Genomic DNA, 6705 nt, shown 5'->3' with positions numbered 1-6705 from the left:
ACACTCATCGCCCACCCCATGAGCCCTTCTGAACGGCGACAGCCACAAAAAAGATTACTGATCTAGCATGAAATTGAGAACCATCGTGGTTGGGAGGATATAACCGCTGGTTATTGCTTTTTTGCTCTCTCCCTCCCTCTCGCTCTCTCAGAGGAACTATTTACTTTCTGCTGTCATAGTTGATTTAACCCTAGTGATCTGAGACAGCCTCGCCCAGTCAAAATGTGCAATAATCCAACTCATAAGAACAATGGGTGACTAATATTATTCCTTTTTTTTTATTAGGCTTACTGTATTGATCACTCAAAGTGGGAAAATGTCTTAAAGGTTGTGGGATGACCTCACTGACTATCAGGACATCCTGCCACTCCACACACCTATTAACTAACAATATGTAGCCCTGATGTGACCTTTGCAAACAATTGTGAGGATCTGCTGTTTATCCATATCTTTAAATCTGTGTTCATATTATAAAATACAAATGAAAATCAAGGCCTTGGCTACTGGCCTCTCCATAGACGCATCATCTGTGTAGTGAATGGAGCTTGTGGGGCTATCCTCTAAGCCACCAGCAGGGAGCACCAAACAACCAGTTCAGATTTGACCTATCCATCCAATTACATTATTTTCAATCTGTCCATCATGTGCACCACCATTTTATTAATATCCATGCACCTAAATAGGAAGCCTATATACCAGTGGTCTTCTTTACCCTTCAAAAGGATCAGGCAGCTGTGGCCAAACACTGATTATATAATAATATCAAAATAGGCCATTCAGACCGTTGCTTTTTCCTCCAGTGGTATGTGTGACAGGATTTCTGCTGCACTGAGACAAATTCTCATCTAGTATTTCCATATTCTACACAATGCAGGCTCTCTGTGCCAAAAAAGCCTCACAGTGCTGTAGGCTCCGGCTCTCGGAAGGCCATGTATGACATCCCAGGTATCTGCAGCCTCAGCCCCAGCTGCAGTCAGCCCGCTCTGCACGACTGTGGCACTTTATTTTCCTGCACTGACTGTCCTCATGGGAGCGAGCCTCATGGAGGTACAGCCATCTCCACTGTCAAGGTTACAGCATGATCCCACTGTCGAGGAACTGTGCTCTCTGGAGTGGAGTTGGTTGTCCATTTCCAAAGTGTTGATGGTGTTGACATAAGCACAACAGTGAAAACCATACTACTGTTACACTACTACTAATAATCCCTATATTGACCTTATTATGATGATGATAATCCCTATATTGACCCCCCCCCCCCCCCCCCCCCCCCCCACACACACACACACACACAGTCCATACATGCATACATTTTAAATGACAAGCAATCTGATGTCGATCCGCTATCATTGATATGACAAATATACAAACTGAATAATTGTAAATATATTTGTAATTAGTAAATGAATATATATCATTGTTTCTATCTAATTATCTAGCTATCTATTTATCTATAGTATAGATATAGCTATAGGTGTATATATATGTAAGTATGTATGCATATATTTTTTCTGGTAATATTCTTTCCCCCCATGTTTTGGAAAGGAATCAAGTGAAATGGCTCAGGTGTCAGAGAGTTCACAACATGTATGTACTCAAATGGGAAATAGGTCAAACAAAAATGCCTGTAGTCTAATCATATGCCTAATTACAATGCAATATATAGGAGGAAATTTACTAATCCCTATGTACATATTATTGATTGACTGATTGATTGATTGATTTGGCTTATTTTTTCCAGTTGTCTAGTTTTTTATTTTTTTTTATTTTTATTTTTATTTTATTTTTTTAGGTTTTCAATATTTAGTTTTATTTATTTATTTATTTATTTAACTGTTTATGTTTTTTTATATATATATTTTTATGTGCCATACAGCATATGGGCTATATCTCCTCCAGTACCGTCCCCGTTCCCTCTTATCCCTCCACCGGTACCGGACACACACACAGACCAGACCCAGCTGTCGTGCACGGCGCACGGTGACGCGCCCCCGGTTCCGTCCTACCGGAGGCAGCAGCGACTCGGTGTCTCTTCGGTGGGATGCACCAGAGAGCCTGCAGGAAGAGAGCGGAGGAGATAGAGATACAGCGGAGGCTTTCAACATTTCACCTCTAAGGATTTTTTTTTTTTTGAACGCTCAGATTCCTCCGATCTGGCGGATTCCCCGCAGTCAAACTTCACCGTTTGAACAGGTAAGAACTCCGGTTTCTGCTGGGATTTTACCGATTTTTCACAGTTGATCTTGACGCGTTCCTGTCAGCGTGCCGATCGCGTTATTGGGAAGGATCCGCTGCTGCCTTCATGTTAATATCCAGTGTCCGGCTTAGTTCATCTCAACACACAAACAGCCGCTCTGCATGCATGTTGGAGAGCTGTTCCAGCACAGCTACATGCAGATGCAGTTGCAAACACACAGAATCTTATTGTCTGCTATTGTCTAGGAGCAAAAAGATAAATTATTCTCCCTCTAATGTACTTCAGCATGCCTATCATATCAATTTGCCTGTAGACCTGATAAGTTAATCTGAGATGGATGGCTCATTTGTTTATCCTGTTTTTTAAAAAATAGCTTTATTTGATAATGATGATGACAATTATACTACAGTTACTACTGCTATTTCTAATAATAATAATACTAATGATAACAATAATAACTGAAGGTTTTTTTTTTTAACACAATTGGCATGATAAGGCTGTAGATCCACACTCCATCTATTGTTCAACAGTTTACCATTGAAAAGTGTGGAGAAACCATCAGAACTGTGTACGTCTAACTGAAAATATGTGCGCCTGTCATCCAACTATGTGAAAAGGATCTCTGGCAAAAACAAGGGGATCAAATCAAATGAATATGAAAATGACAGATCATAAACAAGCAGTGTGGGCTGCTTTCACAGAAGATCCCTTTGTGGCACTGGGCTCATTTTGCCCATTGCAAAGCCTTAGGAGAAGGGTCTTAGTGCTAACTGACCGTGCAGCTCCGTAACGATGCCATCTGCTGATAGTGTTGCAAATCCTGACCTTTCACTGCACACATACACTTAAGTAATCTCTCTCCGATGGTTTATTATTTATGATTTGTTGAAGCCTATTGGTGTGTGTAGCGTTGCGTGGACAGGTTGCTGTGGCCACTGTTGTTGGCTTTGTAAGGAAGGTGTCCTTGATAGAGGAGGCTTGCTTAAGAGGCGGTGGTGGAGGACGCCCTTGGTATCAAGTCACCTTGACGACCCCTTCAGCAACACTGAGAGACTAATTCACTTGACCCGCTGAACCCGGTATCCCGAATTTCATTTGCCACCAAAATGGGATGTGCAGCGTGATCATTGGATGCGGCTTCTGGCTGTTTTTGCATGACCTTTACTCTCTGTTGTTACGACCAAATGAAAAGGTCTAACTTACTTAAGGTGATGTTTTAGTGAGTTCAACATCTTGCTGTCTTACCATCGAAGTGACACCCATAACACTGTTGATAACGTGTCACCTGGGGACTGCTTCAGCACCATGGAGAGAGAGAGAGAGAGAGAGAGAGAGAGGGAGAGAGAGAGAGAGATGAACATGAGAGTGAGAGAGAGAGAGAGAGGTGGAGGAGGAGGAGCAGGAGGAGGATGGGGGTGGGGGAGGAAAATCAAAGACACTGCTGCCTCTGGAGCATCGTATGCCTTTGCAGCTCTTAAGTATTCAATAATGCCATTAAGTTAACGACATGACGAGGTTGCCTCTAAAATGCAGCACCTCTTGGATGTTTGTTTTGATATGGCGTGGCTCTCTCCATATCTTAACCCACGCAAACTGGATTTTGTGGGTTTTATCATTAATGGAAATCAAAGAAAAAAGCCAAAATTGCTTTATCTAAAGCAATAACACCCCATCGGCGGTGCATTCAGTGGTTCCTCTAAGCAGATCTAATAATGTATCAGCTCTACCAATAATAATATCATGCTAGTCACCTGCCATTGCTCCACTTTATCCACCAGAAACTGAGTAATTAGGTGTGGTATGAAGTGTTGATGGCAAATGACACCATGGACAGGACTTAAGTACTGAGCACTTAGCCGCTAATGGCAAAGATGAAAACGAGCCACATAATATCAGTGACAAATGAACAGTGATTCCCGAGAGACAGGTGAAAGCGAGAAGGCCCTCTTCATCATCAACAAACAACCTACACTGTCAAAGAGGCAAAGAGGGGAGATGTTACAGCATGAGTGGACATGTTGAGTTGATGGTGCTGGGATGAGAGTCCTGGATCGCAGCACTTCAGTCACTGCAGCAGAATTTGACACCGCTACCAGGGTGCCTCATCGTCGGTGAGGCTGCACGAGGCCATTTGGTCCGCCGGCTGTGTGCTGCAGAGAGTTTGGAGGGAGTGAAACAATAGCCACGGTGACCAAAACTCCCACAGTACCTGCAGGTCTGTGGGTAGTTAGGGAAAACATGACTGATGAGTACTCGCAGGAGAGAGCGGCAAAGTGAAAACAACCACCTTTGTCACCACAGATGAACAGAGTGAGAGGGACTGGAGGAAAGAGAGAAACAAAGAAGGAAAGAAAGAAAGAAAGAAAGTATTCATTTCAAATCACAGCTGGTAGTTTCTCTCCTGGTTCCCTTGAATTGAACTGAAAAATTCCACAGTCTTTTCCCTTTGTGATGATGTTTTATGCATCTCATTACACCGCGTGTCAAAAACAGCCTGTTAGGTTTGGTAATGCGATTATCCATCCTGTTCATGTCTTCTACAGATTCTGCCATGCCACCCAACAAACGTTAATTGACCTCACACTGCAGCGCTCAATGGGGAGGACTGTTGCTAATCGCAGTGGCATTTTGAGATACAGTAGGAGCATTAGGCTGTATTCCACCTCGAGTGCAGTTAATGCACAAAGGCGCTTGTGCGTCTGTGTGTGTGTGTGTGTGTGTGTGTGTGTGTGTGTGTGTGTGTGTGTGTGTGTGTGTTTGTGTGTGAAAGAGAGAGTCACCAGCTGTGTATTGATCCGGAGATGCAGGAATCAGACCGGCTCTTGGCTCTCAGCCAAGTTTTATGTCTCTCTGGCGCTCTGTCTCTCTCCACACAGCTGGTTCCCGTTCTCTGCCATAGAAACTGTGCTGTGAGAATCAGCATTAGCTGAATGTATACAGTACAGCAGACAAACATGTACACACACGTGTTTGTGCTTCCTTTACTTTGGAGTATATCTCTTCTGCTTTTGTTGATCTTGATGTTGCAGTGAAGCCACACTCCAGGTTTGACCCGCTGCACAAAGAGTCAGTGTTTAGGTTTCTTACTACAGAAGGGAAGCTAGAAGACTGAAACCAGTGCCATCCCAAAACAGTTTGGGGCTGAGGCAAAAAATTCTATAGGGACCCTTGAGTTTTAGGTCCAGACAACCTTTATGATACAAGCCCATAAGACTTATTTTAAGATTATTTTTTGGCATTTCTGCTTTCTTTGACAGTCACAGTAGAGAGAGGCAGGATAGGCAGAGAGAGACGGGCAGACATGCAGCAAACAGCCGGGGCTCAGAATCGAACCCAAGTGGTGCCTGCTCTTAGCTGGTGAGCCACAGCCCTGCCCACAACACTTCTCTGTTGGCATTCTGTGTTGAACTGGTGACTGTTGTTTTGAGCTGCTGTCTTCACTTCAGCACGAACAAAACATCTCATCATTTTGTTTAACCCTTTTAAACCTTTGTAGGGTTTTTTTTTTTCAATTTCACCACGTGAACAAAATTTACTTTGTTTCCTTTTAGTTTTCTGATCGTTTTATTCTTTTTTTAAACCAATAATTTGCTATTTTTTCCACATCATTTTCTTGTCAGTTTGTAATCACTTTTAAAAACTAATTTAACTAATTTTCTTGTAATTTTCTTGACTTTTTTTTTTTTTTTTTTTTTTTTTTTTGGCTAATTTTGGAGTCATTTCTTCTTAATTTGCTCATAGTCTGTTCTTCATGTTTTTAGAAGGAATCAAGTGAATTTTCTCAGGCTTCAAATAACTGAGCTTTAAAAATGTGCGGGCCCTTTGTTGAGGAAGGGGGGCCTATAGCCGCTGTGCCTGGTCTGCCTGGTGGGCTCTGCTCTCCTGGGACGTCCCTGTTGTATCGGAGGTGATGCTGTCAGTGGAGCAGATTCATGCCCTCAGCCTAATGGCACCGTGGCCTCTGTGTGTCGTGGTTATTACAGAGTCAGAATCACATCCCTGCTTTAATGTAAACTTCACTTGACCCCATGAGCTGCTTGGCCATTTAGCATTGCCACTTGAATCATTTAAATCCCATTAAACTGTATCCTCAGTGAGTGATAAAAAGTCTTAATATGTGAGTGCAGCCTGTGCGAGATGCAAGCTGGGCTGAAATGTATGAGTGTGACCCTGTGGTGTCCAGGGAAATAAAAAGCCTCCGTTCAGGGATCATCGAATGGCAAACCACCAAAATGGAATAATATCATGCATGATTTTATACTAATTATCTGTTTTTTTTTTTTTTTTTTTTTTAGTGTATTTGTTTATGCCTTTCTCCCTTAACTCTTTAAAATCCAGGTGCATGTGAGCAGGTTGTTATTTATTTCACCCTCTTACCAATTTTTTGGAAATTATCTTTAATTTTCTTTACTTTTTTCCAGTAAAATGTAGTAATTTTGTAGGAATTTTCTTGTAATTTAATTTTAAATATGAAATCATAAATAGTCTCATTTTATTTATTTATTTTTTTT

The 6705-nt window shown here is 42.0% G+C and overlaps 1 protein-coding gene across 1 annotated transcript in view; it reads left to right on the top strand.

The window, feature by feature from the left end:
- The first annotated feature begins 2090 nt into the window (after nucleotides 1-2090).
- The window catches only part of enox1 (ecto-NOX disulfide-thiol exchanger 1), a 121449-nt gene continuing 116834 nt past the window's right edge, over nucleotides 2091-6705 (top strand). The window contains exon 1 of the mRNA XM_030080116.1: nucleotides 2091-2190. The gene's annotated coding sequence lies outside the window, so the exon portion shown is untranslated. The remainder of the gene's footprint in view (nucleotides 2191-6705) is intronic.

The sequence above is a fragment of the Myripristis murdjan genome, chromosome 21, assembly GCF_902150065.1.
Source record: "Myripristis murdjan chromosome 21, fMyrMur1.1, whole genome shotgun sequence".
In the NCBI taxonomy this organism is placed as follows: Eukaryota; Metazoa; Chordata; class Actinopteri; order Holocentriformes; family Holocentridae; genus Myripristis; species Myripristis murdjan.
This window is presented reverse-complemented; position numbering and strand designations above follow the sequence as displayed.